Source organism: Brachyhypopomus gauderio, unplaced genomic scaffold, assembly GCF_052324685.1.
Source record: "Brachyhypopomus gauderio isolate BG-103 unplaced genomic scaffold, BGAUD_0.2 sc217, whole genome shotgun sequence".
In the NCBI taxonomy this organism is placed as follows: Eukaryota; Metazoa; Chordata; class Actinopteri; order Gymnotiformes; family Hypopomidae; genus Brachyhypopomus; species Brachyhypopomus gauderio.
The window spans coordinates 177,501-194,366 of NW_027507038.1; the positions used below are offsets into that span (position 1 = coordinate 177,501).

The 16,866-nt window shown below is 45.0% G+C and overlaps 1 long non-coding RNA gene across 1 annotated transcript; it reads left to right on the forward strand.

Moving 5' to 3' along the window:
• Positions 1-498: 498 nt before the first annotated feature.
• On the forward strand, positions 499-15,315 carry LOC143503128 (uncharacterized). Its single transcript, XR_013127182.1, has 3 exons — positions 499-1,065; positions 1,668-1,862; positions 15,067-15,315. It is a non-coding gene; the product is annotated as an uncharacterized LOC143503128 (long non-coding RNA).
• Positions 15,316-16,866: the final 1,551 nt, after the last annotated feature.

The window sequence follows — 16,866 nt, forward strand, 5'->3', positions numbered from 1 at the left end:
TTCATTGAGGAAAAAATGTTGAGTAAAAGAATTTCTTTTTTTATGTTTACCTGAGGGAATGATGCTCATTGAAATAATAATAATGTACAGTGTTCGACCACTTATACCAACATAATGCATTTACATTTGCATATTCTAATGAATGCCAGATCTCAAAAAAGTTGCTGTTTTGCATTTGTAATATGTTAATATTGGTTCTTTTATCTTATTTTTACTCATAATGTTAAGGAATTGAATCAACATATTACTTTTTTTATTCACATTGTTAAGCAATCATCCTTTGCAAGATGACTAACAGGTTGTCAGAGAGGTCAGTAGGAAAAAATGAGCACTTTCCACCTCCCTCTCTGTCCTGTCTACCCCCCCCCCCTCTCTCTCTCTCTCTCTCTCTCTCTCTCTTTCTCTCTCTCACACACACACACACACACACACACACACACGTGCCCGCAGATAGAACAGCCATGTCCTGCACTGATGAAAATCTCTAATTGGTGAAATTGTTCACACACGCCACTGAGAGGTCTGTCTTCGTGTCTCCTGTGAGGAGACAGGGTGAGAGAGGGACAGGGCTCTGTTCTCTCATTCAAACAGACAGCAGTCATTTTCTTAAGCACAGGTCACTGTCCACAGGCCTTCCCTTGTCTCTACCAATGTGTCTATATAGCCATCTGTCTGCTAGCTAGTTCACACATTCTGATATAACAATAAGGGCACAATGACATCAGTGGTCATTGACATGCTATGTTCTTGCTATGTAAAAATGTAAATACCATATACACTTGACAGACAGACACAGACAGATAGATAGGCATGACCTGAGGCATGGTCACCATTGTTGGACTAGCCAGGCAATAGCATTTCAGAAATGGCCTGTCTTGTGGGTCTTGTTATGCAGTGTTGTTGTGGGTACAGCATGTGTTTGAGAGTACAGCATCCAGTAAGATGTCCTGTGGACAGAAACAACACGTCTATGACCAGGTCAGCGAAGGAAATCAGGGGTCGTTCTGACGAACATGCAGTCCACAGTCAAGCAAGCTGCAGCTGAATACGATGCAGTCGCTCCAGGTAATGTGTCCGACACACAACCTGTCATTCCTCAGCACAGACTAGCTACAGCAGCACAGACTAGCTACAGCAGCACAGACTAGCTACAGCAGCACAGACGGGCTACAACAGCACAGACGGGCTACAACAGCACAGACTAGCTACAACAGCACAGACGGGCTACAACTGCACAGACTAGCTACAACAGGACAGACTAAATACAACAGCACAGACTGGCTACAACTGCACAGACTGGCTACAACAGCACAGATGGGCTACAGCAGCACAGACGGGCTAAAGCAGCACAGACTAGCTACAACAGCACAGACGGGCTACAGCAGCACAGACTAGCTACAACAGCACAGGCGGGCTACAACAGCACAGACTAGCTACAAAAGCACAGACTAGCTACAACAGCACAGACGGGCTACAACAGCACAGACTAGCTACAAAAGCCGACGGGCTACAAACATACAGACTAGCTACAACATAACAGACTAGCTACAACAGCACAGACGGGCTACAACAGCACAGACTAGCTACAAAAGCAGACGGGCTACAAACACACAGACTAGCTACAACAGCACAGATGGGCTACAACTGCAGATGGGCTACAATTGCAGACGGGCCACAACAGCAGACAGCCTACAATCGCAGACGGGCTACAACAGCAGACGGGCCACTACAGCAGATGTACACACAACTGTAGAAGGGCTACAACAGCAGACGGGCTACAACTGCAAACTGCCTACAAGAACAGACGAGAAGTTTGAGTGCCATTGCTGCATGAAGGAAGCGCTATGGCAAGACTCCAGTGGGTAAGAGCGCACACAACGTGCATGTCTGAGCAGTGGGGAATCATGGCCCGGTCAGATGAAGCCACAACTCTGTGGCACCGTGTTGATGGGAGCCTCAGGATTTGGAGTAAACAACATGAATCGATGAGCCCTTCCTGTTATATGTCACCAGTTCAGGCTGGTGGAGGTGGAATAATGGTTGGGGAATGGTTTCTTGGCTCATCCTGGGACAGTAGTGCTTACCAAAGCATCGTGGCCAACCAAGATTGTCCCGTTACGCCAGCTGTTTGTCCTGTGGCTGAAGGACACTTTCAGCAGGTCAATGCACCATGCACATGGGTCATACAGTCATTGGTTCCAGTAAAATGGCAGCAAGAGGAATCTGGATTTCAACACCTGGTAAATGTATGGCAGTAATATTAATAAACTGACTATTCATCATATGGATATCGGTCTGAACTTCGTAAATATGAATATGAATATGTATGGAGCTAATTCCACCGGAACTTTCTGGAACTACAAACTCACTGGTACACTAATATTTGAAATGTTTTCATGCGTCTGTGTTTTACACAAACATGCTCTCTCTCTCTCACCTCTCTCTCTCTCTCTCTCTCTCTCTCTCTCTCTCTCTCTTGTTTTTCTCCTGTTCTCTTGATGAACGATAGATATCAACTTGTGCATGTATGTGTATGCCTGTTTGGAGTTGTGTGTGTGTGTGTGTGCTGGAACAGTTAGTCATGGTCTGAACTGTGGCACACCTGTGGAACACTTTACGACTTCAGTGAGAGAAGCTTTTGTCTCTGCAGAATACTGTCTAAGTGACTCATTTAGATGACTGAGCTATTACACAGCACTACCTCACCACAAACACACACACACACACACACACACACACAGCTCCATAATGTACTATATACAAGTACTCCATGTGCTACTGTTCATATTCTCCATGCCTGGGGAGTGAGTTATCCTGTCTAGGTATCTCCATCTGTCTCCTCAGGACCCCGTGCAGGTGGGTAGTCAGTATGAGGGAACACAAGTTCAGCTTGTGGCCTTTGTCAGAAGGAGACAGACAGGCTGTGGGAGAGAATGTGTTGTAGCTGTATTTGGTATTTAAAGTTCAGACCAGTTAAAGCTGTAGGCCAGTCTAGGAGAATAACACTGTCATCCACATCTCCATGTCCTTCTCCACCTTTTGGCTCTCTCTCTCTCTCTCTCTCTCTCTCTCTCTCTCTCTCTCTCTCTCTCTCTCTCTCTCTCTCTCTCTCTCTCTCTCTCTGATACTCCTTTAAGATATTTAATGGGAATTTATGAAGAGTACAAAGTAATTACTGTACGTGGACACACAAACTAGGTATAAGACAACAGTCAAATCTCTCATCATGGTTTATGCCAATGATGAGTGTACCTGAAAGTGGTAGATCAAGGAGGAAAGTGGTAGATCAAGATTTTCTATATTCACATTTTCTGTAGTGAACTCTATGTGGAACTTGTTATTGTTGTGTGTACGTCTGGATAAGTGCTAAAAGATCAGTGTTACTTAAAAAAATATAACACTGGGGTATAGCAATAATCTCTGGGATTTTACAGTGATTGATCCTCCTTATTACTCATTATATGTAAGTTCACATAATTAATGGACAATACATGTGGACACTAGCCATCTAGCTTGCAGCATCTAAAGTCTTATAGACTACACATTTAGATCCATCGCAACATGTTTTATTTATTCCAAGATGCTAAGTTAATATATTGCAGTAAATGTTCAGAAAATATTTATATGTATGAGGGTAAAATGTGGGGCACTGCTTTTAAAAACAACCTAGTTAAGGAACCATTTCTGAGCCATTTCAGCATATTGACTGAACATTTACTGGCTGCTGTGCTTGCATGCTACCTCCAGCATATCTGACATTAAAGACTAGTCAACACTGTTTGTGAACTGAATTGTTGTGGCGTGCTTAGACTAACTACAAAGATTTTGCCACCTTCTTCTGCACAAAGTAAAGGTCCAGACCTCCTCCTACTCAGTCTGCTGAGTGCCTAGTGTGTGTGTGTGTGTGTGTGTGTGTGTGTGTGTGTGTGTGTGTGTGTGTGTCTACAGGGGCTCGTCTATGGGCTTGTCAGATGGGAGCTTGGTTTCTCTCTGTTATTACAGCACTTCTGCAGTACACTCAGAGGCCATGTTTGGCTAACATGATGCTTTATGGTGGTACAGAATATTAGACCACAGTAGCTCATATTTGTCCAGCCCGGAGCCATGGGACAGAGATCGCTTCTACTTTAAACAGCTGCTGTTTACAATTCCAAGGAAAATCAAGAGGACGTTTTTCTCTGGAGACAACCACTCGTTAGTGGCATTGCTAGAGCTGTAGTTGTTTTTTAAGGATGATAATCAAACTTGTTTTATTGTGGAATTAAATGACGTGTGGTGGTATGTCTGACGTTTCAATACGAAATGGTTACCGAACTGGTCAGCTTCATATATCAGTCAGTGGTATTTGAAATGGTGTTTTGAAATATTTGGACCGGGTGTGTGTGTGTGTGTGTGTGTGTGTGTGTGTGTGGTGTGTGTGTGTGTGTGGTGTGTGTGTGTGTGTGTGTGTGTGTGTGTGTCTGCACATGCACATGCGTGCATGTACATGTGTGTGCAAGGCTACGTGAGGTTACTGGAGTGCATAGGAATGATTAGTGAGTTGTTTATGGCTTTTGCCTGGGTAGAGGGCTGTGAGCACTTGTGTTTCATAAGCTGCCCTCGCTAAAGTTACACTATGTGATCCACCAACCCTCCACCCCTCCACCCCTCCAACCCTCCACTCCTCCACCCCTCCACCACTCCATGACTCCACCCCTCCACCACTCCATGACTCCAACCCTCCACTCATCCACCCCTCCACCACTTCATGACTCCACCACTCCACCCCTCCATGACTCCAACCCTCCATGACTCCACCCTCCATGACTCCAACCCCTCCACCACTCCATGACTCCACCACTCCATGACTCCACCACTCCACCCCTCCATGACTCCAACCCTCCACCACTCCACCCCTCCACCACTCCACCATTCCACCACTCCATGACTCCAACCCTCCATGACTCCAACCCTCCATGACTCCAACCCTCCACCCCTCCACCACTCCACCATTCCACCACTCCATGACTCCAACGCTCCACCACTCCACCCCTCCACCCCTCCACCATTCCACCACTCCATGACTCCACCCCTCCACCACTCCACCACTCCACCCCTCCATGACTCCACCACTCCAACCCTCCACCACTCCATGACTCCAACTCTCCACCACTCCACCACTCATGACTCCAATCTTCCACCCCTCCATCACTCCATCAATCCACCACTCCACCACTCATGACTCCAACCTTCCACTCCTCCACCCCTCCATGACTCCACCCTTCCAGCACTCCATGACTCCATCCCTCCACCACTCCACTCCTCCACGCCTCCACCACTCCACCCCTCCACCCTTCTACTCCTCCTCCACTCCACCCCTCCACCACTCCTCCACTACACTCCACTCCTCCATTCCTCCACCCCTCCACCATCCCACCCCTCCTCCACTCCACGCCTCCACCCCTCCATCCTTCTACTCCTCCACTCCACCCCTCCACCACTCCTCCACTACACTCCACTCCTCCATTCCTCCACCCCTCCACCATTCCACACCACTCCACCCTCTACACAGCTCCTATCCCACTGTCATTCACGGGGACTTGTCTGTCTTTTGATATTTTCAGCTAACTGTGTTGCAGTAGATCAGCTCAGGGGGCATGACTGGAGAATACAGCCCTTCCCAGGAGACCTTCCCCGTCACTCCCTGGCTGTCATGGTCCCGTGGAAAGTGGCATTTAGTTTGCAGGAAACGTGTCTTTGTTTAATTGTGGTTATATGGCCATCATAAATAGACCTGGTTTTTTGGAAGGAGGATTCTTTATAGGAGCTCAGAAAATTTAACTCTGGCTTTGAAGTGCTAAATAGACCATGATACCAGCAGATAAAATGCACTGAAAGCATTCAAATGATATTTGCTTTTTTCCCATTAAGTGACTGAGTTTGATGTCTGGCTTTATTGTGCTGGCAGATGTATTAATTGGTTATTTTAAAAGGATCATACAGGCCAACCTAAAGCCTTTATGTACTAGGATACACACTGGCACATGTATGGGTGCTTGACGTGCGGTGACTAGGTATAAGCCATTTTCTACTGCAAACACAGGCCTCAACAGGCCTTTTCCCTGAGCCACAGGAAGGCGCCTGTATCAGCGGGACCACTGTGGTCAACACCCACAATCTCACTGGGCACAGCGCTGCAGTTGTACTCCAAGATGTGATATTCAGCGGTGGTGGTCTGAAGAGTAATCCCGGAAGTGTAATCTGGGAAATGTAATCTAGGAAGTGTAATCCCAGAAGTGTAATCCCGGAAGTGTAATCTCTTATAGAATTATGCTGCTCCTTTCACTTCATTTTTTAAAGCTAGTTCACTCTCAGATACATGACTGAAGTCTCTGTCTATGAAAGAGGATGCAGTCATCTCTAGTTTAGATCAGACAGAACACTCTGAGTACCTCGACATAGTGATATGCTTTTAAAATATTTTTAAATGTATGCTAAATCATTTCAAATGGAAATATATTTATATAGGCATATATATTTTTTAACTAGGCTAATATATATATTTATGTAGGCAATGAATTCTAGTCAGAAATAGATATATTTTCTTAGACATTGACCCTAGAAGCTATTTCACTGTAACTTGACTTCACTGCATCTTTAAAGTTGTCAAGTGAAATGATCTGACCTTTCATGATCGATTACAACAATACTGCACAGAATATTTCTTCAGTACACTACTTTTTTTTTGATGAACTTTTTTTCATTTTGCTCATTTAACAGATAATGAGACAGGTCTTCTAGTGCTCTCCTCTGTAGTGGAGACCTAGAAGAATGAGATACATTTCTCCACAACAAACTGAGTTTCTTATTACCACAGCACTTCATCAAAGGCCCAACCAGGAGATGAGAAAACACCTCCGCCACCACTCCATGACTAGCTCAAGGTTGTTTTAGCAAAACTTAATGATGGACATATTACATGTTGTAGAAGGCAGGTGCTGTTATTAGAAATACTTTGTTCTTGATGTCTTCCTGGGTGGTAGCATTAACTTAAAGATGGTTTTCATCCTTGCCAGTAGCTTTTGACTAAAATCACAGTCTAAATATGTCTCACATTATTATCATCGGCGTTTGTCTATTTTTGATGTGGTGCACTTAAAATCAACCGCATTGTTATAATGGTGCACGCATGTTGGTTTATGAAGCCATTTTTGTGCCTAAGGGTGAATGTAGATACACAAATGGATGACTCCAAATGATCTGAGCTGGAAACATTAAACCCGTAGTCCTTCATGGCATCAGGAGCACAGAGAGAGAGGGAGTGAGTGAGAGAGAGAGAGAGAGAGAGGGAGGGAGGGAGAGAGAGAGGGAGGGGGGGGGGGCAGTATTAGACTTACTCAAGTCTGCATCTCCAGGCTAGAAGGCTTTCTCTGGTGGTTCAGAGTGGAGTTGGAACGTTAGCAGCCAGGACGCTGAGCTGTCTGTTTCCGGCGTTTTCCTTCACCCAGGCCGTGTCGTTTTATCAGTACGCTGCACATCGGCCACCAGCCGCCACCCCCCCCCCCCTCACAGATCCACTCCTTCATCGTCTCCTGCCATTCCTCATCCACCCATTCAAAGCGTGTCCTCCAGCAGTGGTTAGTGCACAGGCCCACAATGGTTCAGCAAGCTAACACACTTTCAGTCAGGCCCCTGGGAGATAGAATACACACACACACACACACACACACACACACACACACACACACACACACACACACACACACATACACACATACATACACACTGCCTCTACCAGTCACTTGCTGAAGTACATTTACAATTTTCTCTCTCTCCCTTTCTGTCTCTCTTTCTAACTCTAACTCTAAGTTTATAATACACTTACTCTTAAAAAGCCTTTCACTTTCGTCCATGTGCTTAGCCACACTTCAGATGCTAATATGAGGGACAGTGCATTTCAGGTATGTTTATATGTACATCGCTACATGTACTTGCATTAACTGTACATCTGATTCAATTTCTCATATGCTTCATTATATAATCCAATATAACATTAAACAAGAGTATAAACGTAACACCTCGTAATACTCCAGAACACATTTTTCTTTCCTCATAACGGTGCTGCTCCCCACACGCTGTTAAGTAATCAGGCTCGTCAGCGGTGGGCACCGGGCCTACGACAGCCCATCCATACCGCGGCTACGCGATTAGCATCGTTCCACCGTCTCCGGAGATGAACCTCCGCCTCCATTCTTCACCTTCCCACCCTGCGTGACACCTCACGGGGGGTTTCAACTCCTGTCTGCCCCCCCCCCCCACACCCCACCCACCTCAACCCTCAACTTCCACCCCCCTCCCAATCCCAACCTTCAGATAAGAACCATCCATCAGCCTCCATATCCCGCATTAAAATTTAACTCTGGTTACTGAGTGAGGCCATTCAAACTTTTATCTCAACCCTTCTTTATCTTCTCTTCATTAAGCTCTCGTGTGCTAATGGCCCGAGAGCTCACCAGCTAAGGATGATGTTTTGAATAATGAAGGCTCATTATTCCTGCACAGAATGCTTGTTAATTCAAATGATGATATTAAAACTATAGTAGCCTTTAGCACTGGGGTGATTTCTAGCATACTTTATCACGTATCAATATATACTCTGTTTGTCAAAACTGCCCAGGGCGGGGGGTGACATTCTCTCAGGAGTGGAGTGCTTCACACAGCAACCAATACTCCAAGGTAACAATTCTTTGAGGCCAGGCCCTCAGGAGAGACAGTGGACGCAACACAACTTGAATTGTCCTCACTCTTTGTGTCCACTCACTGTGTCCCATCCTCCCGATCCAACACAGGTTATCAGATCCAGGCAAACAAAAACCTGTCTTGAACCATCGCCAATCTCCCAGCGCATGTGATGTTCTACAGAATGAAATAAACAGGCGCACACACACAGGATAAGCGCATGTGTACCCAGGGCGTGGGTCACCTTTTTGGACACGTCCTTCCCCAGTGTCCCTCACACCCCTGTGAGGACATGCACTCAGTAGGTCAGCAGGTCTTCCACAATGAATCTAAACTGTGCCTTGCCACTGCACCCAGCCTCATTTCATTGTATTTAACCAAAAATATTCATTTACATTGCAGTCCATAAGTTTTTGGACAGTGATTACAAATGACGTTGCCTGGGGTCTATGCTTCAGATTGTAATAACAGATTCGATTGGACGATAGTGTGTGAACTATGTATAGAAGTCTAGAAACCTGCAGAGATGCACAGGGAGTGCTCTGATTGGCTGATGACTCTGCACTGCTCTCTTTTGAGCACGGAGAACAGCTCAGCGGATAAGTGAGCAGGGCTTGTGGTGAGGCCTGTCCTCGGGGTAAGCTGTGCTCTGGTGTAGTTGTGGTTGCCACGGGCATTTGTAGCTCTTTGGCTAAATGCATTACCCCAGGGCTTGATCAAGACACATATCCCGAGGTGCTGGTGTGTTTGCTCTGGTTAATCTGCTGTTCTCGGGAGTGACGGTTTCATTTGAGGGATGTCTACGCCCTGTTGACACCTAACCATGCTGTCCTGACTAAACTTCTGACTCCCACAATTCATTGCTGCCCTTGGGCCGGGTCACAGTACCTACTGCTTCAGGCATATACCGCACCGGTTTAACCTGGCAAGCCCGTGTGTGTGTGTGTGTGTGTGTGTGTGTGAGAATACATGTGTTCCTTTCCATGATTGCCCTTTGATTTTGGCAACATTATATTACATATGATTTAGTTTTAAGGTAAACACTGGACTATTTATTAAACAATCATTGTTGGTGTAGATTTATTTACTGAACATGAAGCACTGTTGCCTCTTGGTTTTCTTGTTATAGATGAGCAAGAAATGCTATAAAAAATGATAAATCTTGTTGAACTGTTGGTAGGGTACAGTGGGTACATTTTTCACATAAAATACATGTCAACATTACTGGCAACATTGCTTTAGAAATGGCATAGTAATCTGTCCACACTCCTTTTGGTAAGATAACACTATTATTATAAGTTATTATTAGATTAGAATGCATATAAAGGCTTCTGGGAGTGTGCTTTAATACAAACCAATATCTTTAATCCATGCTTACTGGTGTTTCTCTTGTGGGGTGGCTACTGCTTGATACTGTGTAGATTTCTGCAGATTAAGGGGGATTTGTAAAAAAAATGTTTTAAGATTTTGTGGTTTTTTAGCCTTAAAATGTCCTGATCTATGACCATGAGTCTGGGATGGACTCAGGATCAGCATCAAAGATCAGGATCAGGATCAAGGATCTTTTTGGCATCACGTTGACTTTTTGTGCCAAATGCACCAGCTGTGTGTATTGCCAGGAAGCTCACTTTGTCTCATTTTACCATAGAACCCAGTTGCAGTCAAATGTTTAGAGAACTCCAGGCAGTAATGTTTGTGGTTTGATGACAGAAGACTTTATTCTGGCAAAGCCTTTCAAATAGTTTGTTGGCATGGTCGAGCTGTCAAACTCTTGAAGGCCTGGTGACACCTGCACATATCCAATCCCTGCATATTTCTAAATGTGATCTTTGAAGAAATATTTGCATCTTAGCCTCTGCACTATGTGTGGGTGCAAAATACACTTCTATTGCATCTTCTTCCAGGCAGATTCATTACAGCGCCCCCTGTGTTCAATTTATGTATTGCCCTAATAGTGGAAATGCTTGTTTTCACATGTGAAGCTATTTTTGAGCTATTGTCCAATTCATAAAGGTCAACAATCTCATTTGATTTCTGTTTCCTTTTTCTTTTTTCGCCGTGAATGACTTCACCTCATAAAAAGGTCACATTTCTCTCATATTGCCAGTGCAAGATCAAGCAGATTCAGTAGCAGATTAATCAATCATTAAACAGCTGCACCAGGTACAGGCTCTTATTTTCAATTCCACTGTTTTTTAAGTACATTTTACATTCGTATACCTGAATGCATTTTCAGATAATAATGATTTTTCACTTCATTGGCTTTGCTGTACTGACATACAGCTGCACACTTCTGCTCGACCTGTTTGCTCTCCGAAATGCAAAAACACACAGTGAAGCTCTCAAGGCAGTCAGATAACATTCCAGATTACAGAGAAATGCTGTCTGATCGTTAAAAAAAACAACATGGTTAGCACAAGCTGAGAGTTTGAGCATGTCAGTCTGAGCTCCTGGTCTGAACGGGTCTCTGCTCAGATTTGTGCAGCTCTGCCTCCAATCCAGCATCTGCCGAAAAGCCTTTTAGAGAAATAGAATGAATAATCTGGGGGTGGCAGGAATCCAAGACATACCTCGCCACTGGCCACCCTCTCTCTCTCTCTCTCTCTCTCTGCCCCCTCTCTCTCTCCCTCCCTCTCTCTCTCCCTCCCTCTCCTCTCTCTCTGACTCAATATCACTGTCTCTCTTACAAACACACACACACACAAATCTAGCCTTGCATTAAGTGTACTACATGCACTCTCCAACACACACACAAATGTTTACGAAAAATGAGATCCGTCACCATGATAGACACAATCATCCCTGTGTGTGTGTGTATATGTGTGTGCATGTGTATGAATGTGTGTGTGTATGTGAAGGAGACTGCACGCGCTCGTATTGCTGGGTTTGTGGTCTCTCTGATGTGTCTGTAGTCTGTGGTCTCTGTGATGCCCGTCTGTTTGACTGTAGCACAGGGCCTGTATTGATGCGTTTGGTGATTCAGTCCTTGTGTGTGGGCGGGACTCCCTCACTCAGCCTCCACTTCCGACGCCCGTCACACAGCAGAGCTGGAGCAGCGTAACAGAGTGACGTCTGGCCCCTATACAAACAGGCCACTACTTACTGTCATGTACAGGGGCTTTGTGATCCTCCCTTTCTTTTTTGTCGTTTGCGTTGCAGGTTTACCCAAGACTTTTGTGGTGTAATCAAGTCAACTCCTGTGAATCAAAACACACAAACTTTCTCTTGAGAGGGTTTTAAGGGAGGGAATGAATCCCTGTGCATCGCTGAATTATTTACACATCTTTTTTTGCTCAATATTCATTTCTTAGCTCATATTTGTATTTTCATCAGTTGAGTGAATTGTTTATTTATTTATTTTGTTTGTTTGGGGGTTTTTTTGCCAGAGGTCAATTGTAGACACTTACATGCACGCACGTAGATGTGCACACACACACACAAACACACACACACACACAAACACAGACTCACCTCCCAAAAAATCAAATATCTTTGAGTTAAAGAGCATGGAGGTGGTGCTCTACCTGATAATGGGTTTTGTGGACCCCTGAAGGCATGAACCATTGGCAGATTCTGAATGCTATTGAGAGATCAATGGCTGAACGAAGGAGAGGGAGAAAATGAAAGAACAGAAAAAAGATGTACAAAGACGCACAAATCCTGTGGTTTCTAGTATTTAGGAACGGGGAAACTAGAGCTGAGACGGTAATCTGGTGTTAAGACACAAGACCCCTGTAAGGTTTCCATCAGCCGATGGATTAGGACTGCAGCATTGTCATTTATATCAGCTTTCACTTTTATGATCCAGTCGGCGTATACAAGCTAATAGCATTTAGCGTACAATGTGCGCGGTCGCATCAACTCAATCTCCAGGGTTGAAATCCACAAGTTGGAGCATGATTGGCTCCTCCTCGACGTTTGCCCAAACAATAGCGCTGGTTGCGGCGTTGTTGTCAAGTTAATTCCTCCTATCTTCGTCTTCCACACGCCTGCCATGGCTGTCGCTGTACACATATCTGCCCTCACGTATCAACCCGCATCATTGTCTTACCGCGGTAGCTTCAATAATCCTGTGTAACGCCTGTGTTTTGTTTTGCGGTCCGCCGGATCTGCAAAACGGCTGACGTGACCAGACTCCGGCTTAAACCAGAGTACAGGCGTCTATAACGTTTGATTTGGTATTAGTCTGTGAGGGAGCTCAGTCTTCAGGCATGTTAACCAGACTGGGGCAAAACCCTCTGCGTTTTAAAACTTTTTTTTGGCAAGAGGAGAAACAAAGGCAACCTACAAGGAAACTGGGGCATTATCGAAATTATCTGCATACAGGCGAGACATGGTACATGCAGCTGTGAAGACGAAATGGAACTGTAGCAGCAGACATTTGCCTTTGGGACTTTAATTAAAGCCTCCATGTATCTGAAGTGGCTTGCTTGGCTTGAGCAACACATCATGACAAGTGCCCCCTATCGTCCCCACCCCACTGTCAACCCCACCTGCCCCTGCCCCCACCACCCCCACCCCACCCCACTTAGCATAGCTGAGGTAATCATTCACAGTAGTAATGGAGCCTGTGTTGTGTCCATGACCACTCTCCACAACCCAACCACAAACATAACCATAATTAGAAGGATTGGGTATTTATAATTAATTATATCTAGCTAAGGGGATGGATGGTTGGATGGATGGATGGATGGATGGATGGATGGATGGCCCGTGAGTTCTATGTGCAGCTTTGCTGTGTGCAGTAATAGACAGACATGGTGAGCCTAAAACAGTTAGCATAGCATATTTTACTACTGGGATCCAGGGCTTAAACGCTGCAAGAATAACAATGATGTTTTTTAAAGATGAGCCATGATGAGCGATGATATTTGCCTGTTTGTGTTTCCCTCTGCTATGACGCAGTAGTGACAAGTACTGCAGGCTTCACCTGCACCAGCAGAAATCACCGCGTTCCCAACATAGCGCTGAGACTAACGGCTCGGTACTTCATACAATGTGTGTGAAGATGTGTCCTAAGCCAAGACTGTTCATAAACTCCAAAAAAGAGAGGTGAGGGATGAATGCAAAAAGACAGAAAGAGAGGGAGAGGGAAAGAGAGAGAGAGAGGGAGTCAGAGAGAGAGAGAGAGCAGTCCTAAATAAGTAAAACTCTATTCCACTACCTCACTCCATTATTAATACATGTTCTCCTCATCTGTGATTAACTTTTCCTGTGTGCATTAACAGTCCTGCGTTATTAACCTCCACCACCATCTATGTAACGGACATGGAACTGGGCCTTCTTTCTTTCTTTCTTTCTTTCTTTCTTTCTTTCTTTCTTTCTTTCTTTCTTTCATTCTTTCTTTCTTTCTATCTTTGTTGCCTGTATTCACAATTGTCTCGGTGTTTTCATTCTCTTTCCCCATGTAGCTTCACCTTAACGCTCAGTCTGCTCTGCTCTCTGCTCATGGAGTCTCTCTGTAGAAGAATCGCTGTGTTGTTTAGATCCTGCTGTCCTGCTGTTACTGCCACTAACACTCCAGCTCTGGAGGAAGCGCCAGGCTGCTACACCCACGGATGGAGATGGACATCTGAGCTTTGAAGCATCTGCCATGCCTCCATCATTAACCATATGTAAATCATTAGAGACAGAGGGAGAGAGAGACAGAGAGAGAGAGAGAGAGAGACAGAGAGAGATTCAGAAGGTGGGGAATTCCTGGAGTCTGGCATGAAGACAGTTGTTAGGAATGTCTTGATTAAAGTTCATGCTATTTTGAGAAGAGGGGTAGTGCAACCAGCAGGCAGAGAGAGACGGGCGATACCAAGCAGAAACAGGCATTTCCAGCACTCCCAGCACTTCCAGTACCGCTATGGGCCAACCCGGCCTGTTTTATTCCAGAGCTTCGTCAAAGTCATAGTCTAAAATGTAAACAATGTAGCTGCACAGATATAAAGACTTGAAGTCATATTTCAGTGGCAGTTTCAGAATGGCCGTGAGTGAATGTGAAGCAGGCCAAGACCGTTGATCATGCTGTGATTTTATAGACTTTCATGGATGTTTAACGTGACTGATGATGGCCAAATCGCCCCCATACCTTTAAACGCAATGTGTCAGCGTTACAGTGCCACGTTACATCTGTACAGTTTTAACCGGTTAAAAACATTTAAAGAGGCAATTAGAAGATTATACCAGTTTGCTTTTCAGTTTAATAAAACTTACATTTCAAAACATGTAGCCACCCTTAAATAACTAAGCCTTTTATAACTGGATGGTTTAATTTAGGCAAATGGTTTGATATTGTTTGTTGGTTTATGTGTGTAGTCTTTTATTGTGTTAAAGAATGTTGATGCAAATTGCTCTTTTCAGGTTTAATTGTGAGAAGGCGGTCACCGAGCTTGATTGAAGAACGTTCCCATGGTACTCCACGGAAGAGTGATGTCATTACGAAATCCGCAGTGACAACGGCTCGCCACATTCCAGGGTGAAGTGCATACCGGCGAAGAAGAAAAGACATTTTTCGTTTGAAAGTAGCGTTTGATTGATCTATTAATGACTGTAGTGTTGTGTAACGAGCCCGAGTTGCCTCTTATATGTCTAGATAATTATGTGCTGAATGACAGATAAACACACACACAAAAAAATGATGTAGAGTGCCGAGGTGTCACCTGAATGACTAGATGGTATCTATAAGGTGTGTTGAGATATAATTTTCACCCAACTGCACTTTTGTGTTGACTGAGTTATATAAGTCTCAGTTATACCTTCTTCTACTATTCTTCTATTTTATTCTATATATTATAGAATATATAGAACTCTATATATTATTATATATATAGAATATATATTCTATATACTCTATATATTCTGCTATTTCTATTTTTTTATTTCATTTTATTAAAATGCTTTGAACAAAACACATGATAACAAAGCAATGTCCAGAACCCCTACGAGACGCCTTTTGAACTTTCTTGCCTTTTGTTTCTGCAAATAAGTTGAACTTTAAATGCACCAGCTGTTTCATGCCCATTTATGTTGTGAAAGCCTGTCTGCGCAGCCGAGCCTGAACGAAAGGCCCAGTGTTGGGCTTCAGCTGCTCCCCTGCGTGCTGTGGCGTTCCTCCTGGAAGGTGTTGGAGCAGCGTCTCTACTCTCTCCCTGATCCCCCCGCACGCCCCACTGCCAGCCCAGCCGCAGTACTTCAGGGGGACTTCTGTCCCATCGGTCACGCTCTCCGGATTAGACTCCCACTGCCTATCTCCCCCGTCCTCGTGCCACGCGTCACTCTGCCACAGCCAATGGGGCGACGGCAGCGGGCGCAACAGGCACGCCGATTGGCCACCCACGGCTGCGGAAGCGGGCCGGCCAAGTGCTATCGAACGGGGAACATCTGTGAGCGCTGGGCCACGCCAGGCCCCGGGACAGAGCGCGCCCAGAGGCACGGCCGCCGCGCTGGCCCACGATGCACTGCGGCAGGGAGGGAGCAGCCAGACTCAGCCTGGACCTGAGCATGGAGACAGAGAAGACTCGGTAGCACAAGCCAGAGGAAAAGAGAGTGAGAGAGAGAGAGAGAGAGAGAAATGGAGAGTGAGTGAAGGAAAAAACAGAAAGGGAAGAATGGACATTGCTGTCTTTAATGTGTGTGTTTTACACCCACACACACTTATACAAACACAAAGTTTGTGGTAATATACTATAAATGTAAAAGATTATTTTTCTAACACTGATAACACTGAAGTGTTGTTTGCTATTTAAAAGATTATAGATTATAACTTTATGTAAACATACATCATATAGCTATTCAGTCTCGATCATTCTTTGAACGCTTAAACAGACACACAAACAAGCACACACACACACACACACACCTCCCACACACTGTCATGTGTGCTAACCACACAGACCCCAGCCTCCCCGGTGAGCAGCACTGCTGTACTGTCAGTCTGAGCTGAATAAATCTCATAAGGACCGAGCTGCGCACACCACCATTTCAATAAAAACATTCCACATCTGTACCTCCTCTCTCGGCTGTCCCGGGTGTGTGAGACGTGTCGACATGTGGACAGTGTAGACATACAAACACACACACACACACACACACACACATGTCTAGTGTTTGTCAGTGATATCCCCCCTGTGCCTGCATGACACCTGATTGTGATGGGTCTGC